Below are 15,073 nucleotides of genomic sequence, written 5' to 3' on the forward strand. Positions count from 1 at the left end.
AGTAACGTAATATAGCGAAGACTATTTGCCAGTGCTCTCTCTCACCGGAAAATACGCAGTTCACTCATTAATTGGGCTCCATTAGTACACTGTAACAGTAATTTCTGTGTGTCTGCAGTGCATTCGGATTGTAGAATTTGGCGGTGCTCTCTCTCCCACTTCTGTATACAATATGACTGACCTAAACGGGCCCTTTATCGTTACAGGCCCTGAGCAGTGCTACATCATACTGACAACAGTAATGTTCTTATACTGACAATCTGACTGGTCGTTTTACCTGATTTTGTAATCATTTAAATAAGACAACATGACCTTCCAGTGGGAGACATTTCGTTCTCCCTTTTGCTTCTGTGACATTTTTCCGTAAGCTATTTGCCTTCCAATCAGCGAAATTCGGCAGAGTACGGCCGGTAAACGATTTACAAACCACGATTTAGTCCAGTTAAGACGATTTCTTCAAACATTGTCGTTGCTGAAGGAATTTACTTTCGTCTATATCGTCTCAAGCAGCAACGTTCGCAGACATCCCAAATACGTAAAAGCTCATTATCCTGGTACGATGTTTGTAAAACAAACTTCCCACAGTTTGTGTCAGGTTGATCTTTTCGTCTGATAGCACTGCCTAAGTATCACAAGTAGTGTCCCTGTAGCTGTGGGAATCATCGGTTAATAACGAGTTTAACACCAATGGGTATAGTATTGCTAAATATTCAAATTAATTATCAACCTAAGTCTGAGTTCATCCGCAGACTGTAGCGAATTTATAATACTGAAGCTAGACTTTGTATCCTTGTCCTCCTTGAGTGGGCATTGGAAGGCGTTTGCACACACGAACACAACACTATGAATACTTCGAACGCCATAGTTAACGTTGCTCTCATAAACTACTTTTGTTTTTTTAATTCTTCTAGGTGTTCAGGATGCAATATGTGTTGTAGATACAGCCTTAGAGCAAAACATTGACCGCCGAGCCGTCCACATAAGGTGGACAACACAGTCGTGCTCCTCTCAGGATCCTGTGTCCGGCAGTAAGCTCGATCTGCAACATTGTAGACTGCGGCACTTCCCAGAGGAAGTCTTGAGTTCAGTCGTAGTACATTATTCTTGACTAAGGCCGTAGTCTTGAGGTAAAACGCGAGACTAGCTAATATGACGTTTGGCGACCGGAAGCACACATCGACAAAATTTTTATCGCCCCTTTCCTCTCGGTGCTGAAGCTATGCGTGCAATTCAAGCGAATCTACAATATATTTCGCTTTGTGTCACACTGGTAATAATAGTTTGGTTCAACAATGTTTTAGCGAAAGATTTCTTTACCGAGCATCTGCCTCTGAACACCGCATGCGTCTGAGTTCTCTGGGACCCGTTTGCTGCCTACCGGCGGGGGCTGAGGCACTGCGCTGCCTTCTGCCGACAACATCTGCTCCACTCCACACTCTCAACCATGTACAATGCTTTAATGTTGTTGAGTAGTGACCCATAAAATCTGTCTACGATTTGTGTTTCACTCTTGATAGCAGAGGAGGCACAAAACCGTTTTTATTTGATGATTATTTTATTACATTAGAATGCAGTACATCAATGTGACACAGAATTAATTTCATTGTTTCTGATCCAGTGCGCTATAATTAAAGCGTCACATTCTGTTCTTTTCCTTGCACAGGAGATTCTTCAAATAATTTATTATTGTCACGGATTCATATGTGTTACTCAAGGCACAGGGAGTAAATGCAATGTAATGTGTTTGGTTTCTTTCTTTGATTTTCTATGGTAAATGGTTGCAAAAGATTGCGTCAATACCTATCAGAACCTGCTCTATAGCTACTAAGGCAAATTGCTTGTTTTGAGGTCCATAAATTTAATTAATGGAGAAGTGAACGCTGTTCACAAATGATATTTAGAATATTCAATTGGATTTAAGGCGACAAAATTGCCCATATTTGAAGCTACCCAGAGAAAAAGTAAGTTGCAAGAGACACTGTCAGCACATGTCTGCAGGGAAGTTTAGCATAGAGTAATCAAGAGGCTCATTTCCTTCATACTTATCACCCTGGAATGTGAGTCTTAAGTGAAGAACAATATTGAAATTCGTATCGTTGATGGTCGTTTCGAATTTCTTCAGAGACGCTGGTATTGCGAAGCAGCTTGGCAGTCAGAACGCCATGATCTATGACGATTAACACAACTTACTGAGTCGAGCTACCAAGAGGATTTGATGTGTAAAGGTTTTCTTCCGATTTCGATACAGAATTTTTTCCGGAAATTCGCAGCTCCTTAAAAAAAAGCTCGCACACGATGGTCCCTACCTCAGTTGGAACTGACGACTGATTGAGCCGTTCTGACACGAGACATGGGAGGTACCACCGGGTTACAGATACACTGCTACCTTTGCACCACTCTCATCATGGTATTGGTCGCTCAGCCTCATAACGCATCGTGAAAGATAATAAAAGTTGCCACTTATATGAAGAATAGCATTTCTTTAGCCAAAAAATTGAATTTTCTGCCTCAGTATCTTAGTTTACGTAAGGATTATACAGCATGAGCCATTCAAATGGAAAGGTAATACCAAGTAAATTTAGTGAGCCAATTCAGTACCATAGGCGGAAGTGATTGCACTTTCACAGTGTTGCCTAATGTTTGTGACGATGTTGCCAAATCTCAGGTGTGCTAGGAACAGCTATGTAGCGGTATGCGTGGAGAATCCCCTGATCGTGTCTTACGGGGATATGGAGAGGAACCGCGGGGTTTGGTTAGGATGCAGCGTTTTCTCCTAGCAGTTGTGTCAAACATTAAGGTGTATAATCTTCCATCACGATTACAGTTTCCTACAAAATATATACGAATAAAACACTTACCTTGTTTCTTTCCGACAAAAGATTATTTCAGTACGATAAAAAGTTTTTGGAAATCTCTTATGCCCACCTGTCACCAAAGTAAGATAAACACTTTGCACCTCGAAATCGATTGCATGTATGTGCAGTCTTGTGATGCTTAAATAACGCTCAAAGGACATTTAGTCCATATTTTATCTGAGCTTCTGTACGTCGATAAAATCGGTTCTGAACTGGGAATGCAACTTAGACCGTACTAAACGCTGAATTTGATCACTTCGTGAGAATACAGCACGGCTACAATTTGTTGTTTGTTCAGAACTGCAGATTCCTCAACATCTCCACATTCTGCACGTGAATGGGTTCGAATCCTGGCCCGGCACTATAGATTTCATTATGTATTATCAAGCTCTAGCATGAGAACACCTATCTGCTGGTGGATAATTATTTTAATGTTTAATGTATTTTCATTCGTTGTCAACACTAACGATATGTGACGTTTTGACACCCAGTGAGACACAGAACTATTTGCGAGATCACTGTAAGTTCAAGATGTTAGTCCGAGCTGGACAAAAATTCGGAAGCTGACGTATCTTTGTGTGTAGTCAAAAGCGATATGATGTGTGGAGCTGTATTCCCAGTGAGCACTGAACTATTCGTCATATTATTTCTAGTTCAAACACGCTCACATGTCGCTGCTGGTGCAACAAACCCATATTTAACGTTCGTTTTCTCTAGAATATAACAGCGATAGATGCCGGGTTGGAGTCTTGGGAAGGAAAAAAAATAATGTTTCCTCTCGTCATTTCAGTTAAAACATCTAGCTACTGCCGAGAAAATCCGAAATGTCACATGATTGTGCGTCGATATCTATCCGATTAAGTTCTGACTTCGAATCCCTGCCCAATACAAAGCCTTACCTCACGGCAATTCAAGTAAGTTACTTGTTAAGAACCAAGATTCAACATCTCTCGTCGTTCGTTAACAGGGACAATAGGTGCTGGGTAGGAATTCGCGTCCGGCAAAAATACTTGCGCTATGTAATTTAAAGTTGGTATTTGCAAACTGGCTCTGTCTAAAATCGAGGTATATCACTCTCTGTATGCCTAATCACGAGTGACTGTTAGTTTCCTTCAGGCACGAAATCTTTGCTTAGTCTGCATGACCTGAGTTTGCATCAATATGCAGAACGAGACGGTTCATCGTGTCATTTGAAGTTCATAAATATTCTCAATTAGCTGCTCGTGAATACCTTTAATTTTTAGTCCTATTTTGTGTTAAATAATAAGTACGGTATGTTACTTTGAAGAGTAAATCATGAATTCGACGAATTTACTATGTGCATGACGTAATAATGACAGTGGTAAAATGTCAGGTATGTCATTTATTGTAATAAATGTGAGCTACAAGCCTTAAGATCAGTCTTACCTGTGATAAGGTGTTCCGTGATATTTGTAGTATCGTGGTATTACTTTACATCTTGAGTTATTGCGATACAGAGCAGTGTTTTCTCGTGGTGACTTGTTGGAACCATTTTCAATAGTCAAACGACTGTACCAAGGAGCGATAAGGGGACCTGCTAGACAGTTGCGTTATGTGGGTTGCATGTGAATCAGGCGAAATTCAATTCGGTCGTTAGGATAGTTTTGAGCATGACTGTACGTGTAGGGGCAAATGAATGATTAGAGTTGAAGAAAAACTGGATGATTAATTCAAGACAAAGAGCTTCACAAGTTGATAAGTCGATAACGTGTTGGGCCACCTCTGGCAGTTACTAGGCTTGACATTGACTGATAAAGTTAGTGGATACCCTCCTGATGGATATGGTACCAAATTCAGTTCAGTTGGTTCATTACATCGCCAAAATCGCGACCTGCTTTAAAGAACCTGCCCATTGTGCTCCAAATGTTCAAAATTGGTGAGAGATATGGCTATCTTGCTGAGCAGTGTATTGCCTTGCATGTACAAACACGTAGATACGATCTCCGTGTGGATGCGTAAATTGTCGGCAGGCACCTCACTTAGTGTCCCGAGCAGAGTTCAAGCCGCCATAGAGACAAAGGTTGGACACACTGCGTATTAATGTCCACTAATAGGTGTCTGTACACTCACTGATAGGATAGTGTATTTCGGAATGTTAGCAGAGGCCAGAAGTTGGAGCATTTGGTCTTCCTGTTAAAGCTTACGTGGGGCGAGTCGTAGAATCTCTAAAAAGAGACACCTCTGGCAACACTAGTTGAAAGTGGCCTTCAAACTAGCCGTGCTGCGCTCTCTACCTCCGGCTATTCTCGTGGCCGTCAGAGCTGCCGTAGCCGAGACGCCCCCTGGGTAAACGCTACGGACTTCTGCAGTCGCGCCTCACGATCTGTCACGAATTATGGAATGTATTCGCAGATACCAATTGTAATACGACAACGGCTATACAGTTTGCTGGAAACGTACAGGATGTTCTGAAATTCCCATCACTACCTGCTAGAACTTGTAGAGGGAACTGAGTACATAATACTCATATTTTAAATTGTAACCCGTCTCCCGAGACGTACCGTATACTAGAACCATTTGAAAACATGTTGGTAACGCTGTCACATTGACAAGTAATTTGTTACACTGTGGAGCCAAAGAAATATCGTTTATGGCCCCCGTGAGCACGCAGAAGTGCCTCAACACGCCGTGGCATGGACTCTACTGATGGCTGAAGTCGCGCAGCAGGGAACTGACACCATGAAACCTGCAGAGCTGCCCATAAATCCGTAACAGTAAGAGGGATCAGAGATCTCCTCTGATCAACACGTTGCAAGGCATTCCAGAAATGCTAGATAATGCTATAAAATTTACTGGAAACGTACAGTATGTTTGGGGAGTTTGGTGGCCAGCGAAAGTGTTTAAGCTCGGAAGAGTGTTCCTACAGCCACTCTGTAGCAACTGTGGTTGTGTGGGCCGCTCCATTGTCCTGTTGGAATTACCCACTTCCGTCGGAATCCACAATGGACACGAATGGATGCAGGTGATTAGACAGGATGTATCTAGACGTATCAGGGATCCCACATCACTCCGAATGCGCACGCTCTACAACGTCACAGAGCTTCCACCAGCTTGAACAGTTTCCAGCTGACATGCAGGGTCCATGGAATCATGATGTCGTATTCATACCCATACACTTCCATACTGTATATACATTTTGAAATGAGACACGTCCAACCAGGCAATATGTTTCGAGTCATCAACAGTCCAATGTTCGTACAGATAGGCCCAAATGAGGCGTAAAGCTTTGTGCTGTGCAGCCAGCAAGGGTATACGAGTGGGCCTTCGGCTCTGAAAGCCCATGTAGATATATTGAATGTTTCGCATGCTGATACTTGTTGATGGTCAAGCATTGAAATTTTCAGTAATTTGTGGAAGGGTTGCACTTTCGCCACGTTGAACGGTTCTCTTCAGATTCCATTCTTGCAGGATTTTTTTATGGCCGCAGAGATGTCGGAGATTTGTTGTTTTACTGGATTGCTGATATTCACGGTGCCCTCGTGAAATGGTCGTACAGGAAAATCCCCACTTCATCGCTACCTCGTAGATGCTGTGTCCCATCGGTCTTGCGCCAAGTATAAAACCACGTTCAAAGTCATTTAAATCTTGATAACCTGCCATTGTAGCAGCAGTAACCGATCTAACAACTACGGTAGACACATGTCTTACATAGGCGTTACCGGCGGCAGCACCATATTAAGCCTGTTTACATATCTCTCTGTTTGAATATGCGTTATTATACTAGTTTCTTTGGCATTTCAGTGTAAATGTGATCTAGTACATCTATTGTTCTACAGTTTCACTCGTTAATAATCAAAGAAACAAAGAAATCGGTCTTCAGAGACACTGTTTTTACAGGAGGGCCTTGTCCAATTTGAAATTAGTATGATATTATTTCCTTCAGCTGCTGACGGGCGTTGATATATATCAACGAAGACAGGTGAAAATGTGTACCCCGACCGGAATTTGAACCATGGATCTCCTGCTTACATGGCAGTCGCTCTATCCATCTGAGCCACAGACGGCACAGAGGATAGTGAGACTACAGGGACTGTCTCGCGCACGCCTCCCGCGAGACCCACATTCTCACCTTTGTATGTCCACACACTACATTCGTAGCGTCCTTTCGCACATGTCCGGAAGAACAGACACAATATCCATATAAATATATTTTCCAATTCGCGTGCGCTGCGTCTCCACGGGGCACCACAGACGCACCTGCTGACGGTGAAGACACCCATAGTCGAAGACGTTGTGCAATGGCAACGAAAAGCGTGTGGGGAGGAGTCAGACGTTGTGGACAACGATCTTGATAAACGCGACCAGCAGCTCTTCCAGTACTGTGAGCTTCGCCACACAGAATACTCGTGTCGGTATATTCGGCAAAAGTGTACTCAGCAATGTTCCTCTAACACTCACAGAAACATGAACGAGACTCGAACCAGGTCAGAGAGGAGACAGCCGTCAAATGACATCATACGATCCGACGTAAGTAACCCCCTCCCCCCCCCAGTGATTATAACCCTGTTGCATACCACATTAGCGAAGGTGTATTTATACGGCTGTAGCACGGTTATACCTTTCCATGCATGGGCTCCTCTTCAGAATATCATTACTCAGTTCCCTAGAAGTTTTAACGTGATTTTGGAACATCCTGTATCTCTCCAGTTACTATACAGCTGTTTCCAGAATTAGTTCCCTCTGGAGCGGAGTGTGTGCCGATATGAAACTTCGTGGCAGATTAAAACTCTGTGCGGGACCGAGATTCAAACTCGGCACCTTTGCCTTTCATGGGCAAGTGCTCTACCATCTGAGCTACCCAAACACGACTCACGCCCCGTCTAAACAGCTTTACTTCTGCAGTACCTCGTCTCCTACCTACAGCTGTTGTACCACATTCGAAATATACGGATGTATTTCAGAATTTCGGCGTAATGCAACTTCGCAGAAACATGGCTGAATTTTCCTGTATATTGTTATCATTAAAACCAAGCACCGTCTCTGTCTCCATATCAAAAAGTATTAGGTACTATTTTCATCATTTCTGGCACTATTAAAGTGGGTAGGTGTAGGAAAAAATACTACTATCATTCTGAAAATATCGCTGAGAAGCGATAGAATTCCTACAAACAAATTGAAGAAAATCATTTTGGGTACTAGGCCATGTCATTATACAACAGTGAAACAACTAAAATAACGACATTTCGACCATCGTTTGAACGCTTCTCTTCAGAGCGAATAAATGCCACGAAATTTCAAATCAGCAGCAGCGAAATGAAAGGTCGATTTGGAAACAATTTCTATTTCTTCTTTCTTATCTTCGATTAAATTCCCAAATATCTCGTTCGTTTCGTATGTTGCTTTCTTTATACAAGGTGTTTCACATTTCTAGAGCTTGCAATTTTACCTAGTAACTCTTGCATGCAAACATCATCTAACGAGGCTACAGAGCATCAAAATACAGGCGCCAGCTCCGGCAAATGTATGTAAGTAGAGTGTGATGCCGTGATTATGTATCAATTTGATCATGTATCATGTTCCGGAAGTTACAAGGGAATATCGTTATCTTACCTCTGACGGCGGAATACAAGTACTGGTACTGTTGTTGCTAACTTTCATAGGTGGTAGTATGGATCAAAGTAAGAAAAAAATGTCCGGTAAACATGGGCTACAAAATGCATACCTGAGGCGGTATGAGCACTTGTTCAACAGTGGAGATATGTTTTATGCTAGCGAAGATGAACAAGTCCTCACAGCTCTTAAGGTATGCATTTTACAGCCCATGTGTACTGGACATTCGGTCCATACTACCACCTCTGAAAGTTTCCTGCCCTACATCTTAGCTGCAACACTACCGGTACATACTGTCACACGTAACAGGAATGTCTTCTCTTCCAATTTTTCGTTATAGGGACATAACCTCAAATTTATCCATCTCCATCATCATAGAAAATTGCTAACATCTTCATTGGATCTCCCTGTGTACACACATTTTACAGACTACAGCGCCTGTAACTTTGATACTCTGTAGCCTCGCTGGATGACGTTTCCAGACATCGATTCCCAGGTAGGTCCCCTCTACAAACGCGATAAGTGTGTCGCACGACGTGTGAAACTTTCTGTATGCAAACTCACTCTCTCTCTCCCTCCTCAACTATCAACTACCAGCTTTCTTATAAGTCTTACATCTGCTGGCTGATTTTTGGCAGAGCTCTAGATAACATGCCACTCACTGTATTTTATCGCTGGTTGCATCTTAAATTCAAACTATATTTTGGTCAAAACTGTGAAAAGTTATTTTCTACATCTATAGATGTTATAAATATGGGTTGAATTTCTTCAACCGATCTCTAGCGGCTAGTGTATTCGATTTTCCTCTAGCTCGTCTCCTCTAATGTGTTCCATTCCTCTGTAAATATTTTGGATCAGTATTTTCAGCCAGGACGTATGAAAAAGATGGTTCGGTAGTATTCACAATTATCACTATTTGCCATATTTGGTGTTGGTGTTAGTTTTTTCGTTTATTCTGAAGATTTAGCAGCATATCAGCGAGCATAGATGTTGAGCAGTGAAGCAGCAAATGCCGACAGAGTGAGTCCTCGCCGATGCTGATAGAGCCCTCTGGTAGCGAAGCTCTGCACTACAGGCACTGAGTGTGTGAGGTACTAGTAGCGACACGTAGCAGCGAAGTGATGAATCGCAAAATGGCCGCGAAAACTGAGTGACTTAAATGTCTAGTTGCTGTTTATTTCTTCCTTTACACTATTATTACAAAACAGACTACGGCATCACTGCTCGATTGGTCTGTTACCGTATTTTTGTGTATTTCACACAAAACAAAATAATTCTATTCTCGTAACATATAATGCAAACTACATCTCGAGCGACATTAATGTACGCAGCATGTTACTTTCATAATTCCCTCTTCGTAATTTAGTATTACTAATAGTTTTGTCCACACTTTTAAGCATTAAAAATGGATATGTGGCTCGGAACAGGGCTACTGTTATATTAAATGTTAACAAAATAATCGCACGGTATAGTGAGTTAAAGAATATTGAACAGCAACGAGAACTGTAAGTAAGTTTATGCAATGCAACGTTAGTGATATAATAGTACAACAGTAATAGACGTTTGTCATCCATTTTTCCTATTTTACAGTTTCACTCATTACTGATGGCAAATGCCTTGCAGAGAAGGTAACATTCTGCATCTTCGGCTAAGGCCTTTACAATCTCTTTCATTCAACCAGACTTAACTCATAGAAGTAGTAACATAATTTCTTTTCTGATCCAAAAGATACTTTTACATAAAGTAGAGGCAGAGAGGTTGTCATATAACTATTAATCGAAATATTATATCAGATATATGGGCTTGTTAGTGAAATCCCCAAGAAATTCCTCTTGTTAACGTTAAGTATTATCTGTTTGATTCAGCATTCAGCTCACATAAAACCACGAGAAATAACGTTTTTCATACAAAAAAAGAGTTTATCTCTTTAGTGACCTGTGTCACATCAAACATCTCATTTTGATACTAGAATAATTTGAGAAAAAAGAAGGCCTTTGTTCGTTTTTGAAAATGCAATTAGTGAAAAGTATTTTTAAAGGATATTGTCAACTGTTACGAAACGATTTCTTATACAGGATTTATTTATCACATAATCATGATACTAAAAATAACACAGCGTTGGCTTGTGATTTGCTATTGATGTAATATTTTGTATTTTATTATGACATTGAAATAATTACTGATTTTTCAGCACTGAGAACGTGTGAAATACAGTATGTAATATATGAATCAGTATGATAACCTTTTTTTTTCGAATATTGACTGTTAACTACAGGAAAATGGCACATGTTTGGGTATTTACCTCAGCAGTGTTTAGTACACGAAGGAAAACAAAATCTTTTTTCTTTGTAAGGGTTTTATTTCATAGTTGTAATACTACAAATATACCAAGCAGTTTCTTTTGATAGTGAGATATATTAAATACCTTAAAATAAATGTAGATGAAGTCTGGTGAAGAAAGTGTGTGAATTAAAATTTTAAATGTTTGCAGCAGCATAATCAGGTACAGTTTGTAGTGTGGGAGTGAGCTCCACGTGGGATCCGAAGCACGGACCCCACGGGGGTGCCCGGCATGCGCCACATGCCAAGGCAGATGTGGAGGCTAGTGTTCGGAAGTCTGAAAATTCCAGCGCCGGCCGGGGATTGAACCCCGGCCCGGCTGGGGCGAATAGCCCCAGCCGAGGCGCTGGAACGTTCCAGACCCCCTTACCACTAGACCACCGGGGACCCCGGCTGTTTCCTGCTCTGGAGTCCAGCTAGTGGTCGTAGTGCACCTCCTGCTGTCCTCCGTGTTTACAACGAGGCAGCAGTGGCGTGGTGTAACAGGAAGTGTTTACCTGCGTCCGCTGGATGTCCACTTACCTACGTCCGCTGGATGTCCACTTAGTGTGGGACTTATTTACCCGGCTGACGTTCTTGTCGCTATAAAGTCCTTAGTTGCGTTACAATTATTTCCAGGGACCGAAATCTGCCTATGCAGTTGCACACAGTCGCGTCTCACTATTTGAACCTCTGTAATTCGATCGTGTTGTCAAGACCCATGTAAGAACTTCTATTTACCTAAGAAACCTCCTGTGCTCGGTACATTCCATAAACGGAAGTGACTGTCATAATAGACAGCCCCGTAAACATTTCGTAATGAAGTGCCAGCCGGTACGTAATACTCGATATCTGGAATTGTTTTATCGGTTATTAAGATAATCGTTTCATCCCTTAACACTTTGAAAAATTCCCGTGTTTTCTCAATAAAGCATAAGCACAGTACATAAATCCGCCGTGAAAATGACATCGAAGAAGTACAAGTGTTCGAGTTCCACAGAAAAGAAGTTCGTCCTTGAAGGTGTGGAACGAAGAGCAGTACAAAAGTAAGATGTCACGTTTCGGGATTCCCTCATACTCGCTGTAGACACTCCAGAAGCAGGAAAATAAGTTTGATGATGTCTCATGAGGAGCAAGGAATAAATTCACTCTCATATAACTACTGTACGAGATGCCTCGCCGCCTCTTGAAGGGTGTCATGGGCTTCTGCGGCCGTGGACTCGGCGACCCGTGAGTGAACGTGGTGTTTCTGGCCACATACATTTTAGCTGCGGTTTCTCCGACCTGCAAAGGAAGCCGCGACAATGGGGAGCCTCTGCCTATTGTTTTGTAATAAGACCGCCCCTCCACATTTTATCTAGGCTTAAGGCTGTCTATGCACATAGTGCATAGCCGTGTTTAAAAAAATATTTTTTTTTTTACATTTTCCGTTCTACAACATTATTTCCTGTCTTATTTTACGAACTTTTCGTACGAATGACGTAAATTTTAAACGCCTTAAATCCACCAAGTCATTATGTACTCTTAAAATATCTTTTAACTCTTTTTCATCACAGATTTATTTTTAACGTCTTTCACTGAAGTGGCTAACCGACGGATTACATTTTTTTAAATTTCGGGTATTGATTTTATTACATTCTCCTTTAACATACTGATCAGAAGTTGTAGGTTCAGATACCTTTGCCTTATTGAGTATCGTTTGCTATGCCAAACTTCGACAGTATTCATGGTCCTGTGCATCGAATTGATGACGGTAGATAGCTGACCGAAATCACTTCGAAATAAATTCTCTGAACGCAGATGTGTTAGCTATCGAGGTGTTACCTAACGCAACTGAAGACAAGTTAAGAATGAATTTATTTCGATATAATTTCGGTCGACTGTCTGTCTTCACCAATTCCACATTTCAGATGGTGTACTAGGATTTTCCATCTATTGACTGACTATATAGTCTACGAATTCATGACCTTTTCGCCACCGGGCATTTACTACGCTGTTACCATCCAATGCATCATCAAGGCAGTCCGGTGGAAGATGTGCTCTACAGCATACATGCGGCAAGACAATCGAACTACTTCTTGATCCCTGTATTTCTCCACTAATCCATTGCAGTTAATATCCATCTGACAACTTGGTTTTAGTTGTATATTGGCCACTGGTCAATCTCTCTTCATTGTAAATATAAATACGCATTGTCACCATATATCACCAGCATAACGTTTAATACAGATGTACATTACAAAGATCATCACTTAAAAATACAGCATACTTTGCTCTGAAACAATTTTTTGGATTTTTGTGCTTATAACACGACGGCGTGCTGAGAAGATAATGACTCGGTCTGTTTTATTTGATGAAGTCAGTAACATTCTACATCTTTACTTTGGATATCTGCAGCCCTCTGATTTTGCGTAAGGAGCGTTTTGTAACAAGTGTTTATCCTTATTTTGGATAGTTACCTCTCTTATCTGAGTGACTATGTTGGTGGGTGAGAAAGAGCTCACAAAACTAAAAGAACGAATTCGAAGACTTCGTCCGCATGTGGAGCACACTCTCCTTGATCACGGCAGTGCCAAACTACACACGATCGCTGCGGCATCTGCAGCAAGCCGACGTTCTTGCACTGCCGTCGATCATCCTACACACAGTCTCGATTTTCGTCTATCGCAAAACTAAGAAAACCTTTGAGCACTTCAGTTGTTTCAAGCGGTGCAAGCAGAGGTAAGGTTGTGGCTCTGTTAACATAGTCAAACAATACACTGTGACGGTGTCAACAAAATAGTATCTAGTTGGGGAAATTTTGCTGGTTCCGAGGGTGAGTGTCTTGAGAAATAAATTTATAGACGTGAAGAATACAATGTAGAATGTTAATGAAGTTTGTTTTATTTAAAAAGCTTTGCGAGTTTTCACGTAAAACATCTGTCGACATTACTTTTCAGTGCGTCCTCGTACGGTGGATGTCTGAGAAAATAAATACATTGATTAAAATAAGTGGTGACATGAGTGCTGTTAAGAGCACTAGGTTCAAAAAATTTTAACTGTATGCCAATTGCAGATTAATTTTAATGGCAGCTAGCGCGATTATATGAGTGGAGTATTAGATTTAATGGTGAGCATTTATGTAATTTTTAAGCATTGTCATTCTTCCTCTCTTAAGTACCTCGTCCTCCAGTAACACTGCCGATCGATAGCATGATCTGTTGTCCGTCCATGGTTTTTCAGAACATTGATTCAGTGCTGAACCCAAACTGCTGGTTTGAGGTATTTAGCCAGGTTAATCCTGTGCGTCGTGGATCACATATTCCATTAATCTTTCAAAAAATGGGTACTAATTCCGATTTAATTTCTCCTATTTTTATGGCCCTGTGTTTTCGTTATTGTGTTCATTATATCGATTTCTCACATTGTTTGAATTTTGTTTTACTTAGAAAACCTTCTCTCATTCATATCCTCATCTACCATACATTTCCATAGTACACAAAGAATTTAGGTTATGTTTTAAATATTTGTATGTCGATTACCATGCAGAAAAAGGCACGTCTTGTAATGAAAAATACGTTTTTCATGTTAATGCACAGTCAATATAAATAGATTAGTTCGTCTTTTGTTTTTTTAATTAATTTATCGGAGTTTTGAAGTAATTGAATAGTCAAACAGATAGGTACAATAAAATACACATTCACAAAAATTCCGATTGGAAGAAGAATGATGCAAAGAAAAATGAAACAAATGGAAAAGTTCATACGGTGATTAAAACGATGTGACAAAGGAATAGAACGAAAGAAATTACATTTAAAACAATAAATTGAGTAAAAATAGGCACCAAAGTCATTTCGATAAGGATTTAAAAAAAAATTTACTGCACCTGACGAGGCATGCTTAAGCTTCTGTCCTAACCATTATGACACGCAACCAGACTATGGAATAAGACTTCCTTAACGCTATATAGCATGACGCAAAATTCCGAACTCTTCTGCGTCAGTTACTTGAAAACGGAGGCCCACCTGGATGTAGGGTCTGATACTGGGGGGTCTTGAGTTACACTACCGCTTATTTGGTTTCAAAAAGTCGACCCCACCGCTGGGGAGCTCTCCATGTTGGTTTTAAGAGTAACAAACGGCACATTTCGAAAGAACAGTAATGTCGCAGTCCAATAGAAGCAACTAGCGGTGGCTCCTGCAAACTTAAAAGATGGCTCTAGCAAAGGCAAAAAAAAAAAAAAAAAAATACTGTAGTAAGTAACCTGGCAACGCTACACACACGTTTAACCAACAGAACAACAACGAAATAATAATAATACCAAGCAACAAACCTAGCAACCAATACAA

This window comes from Schistocerca gregaria, chromosome 11 (assembly GCF_023897955.1).
Source record: "Schistocerca gregaria isolate iqSchGreg1 chromosome 11, iqSchGreg1.2, whole genome shotgun sequence".
NCBI lineage: Eukaryota > Metazoa > Arthropoda > Insecta > Orthoptera > Acrididae > Schistocerca > Schistocerca gregaria.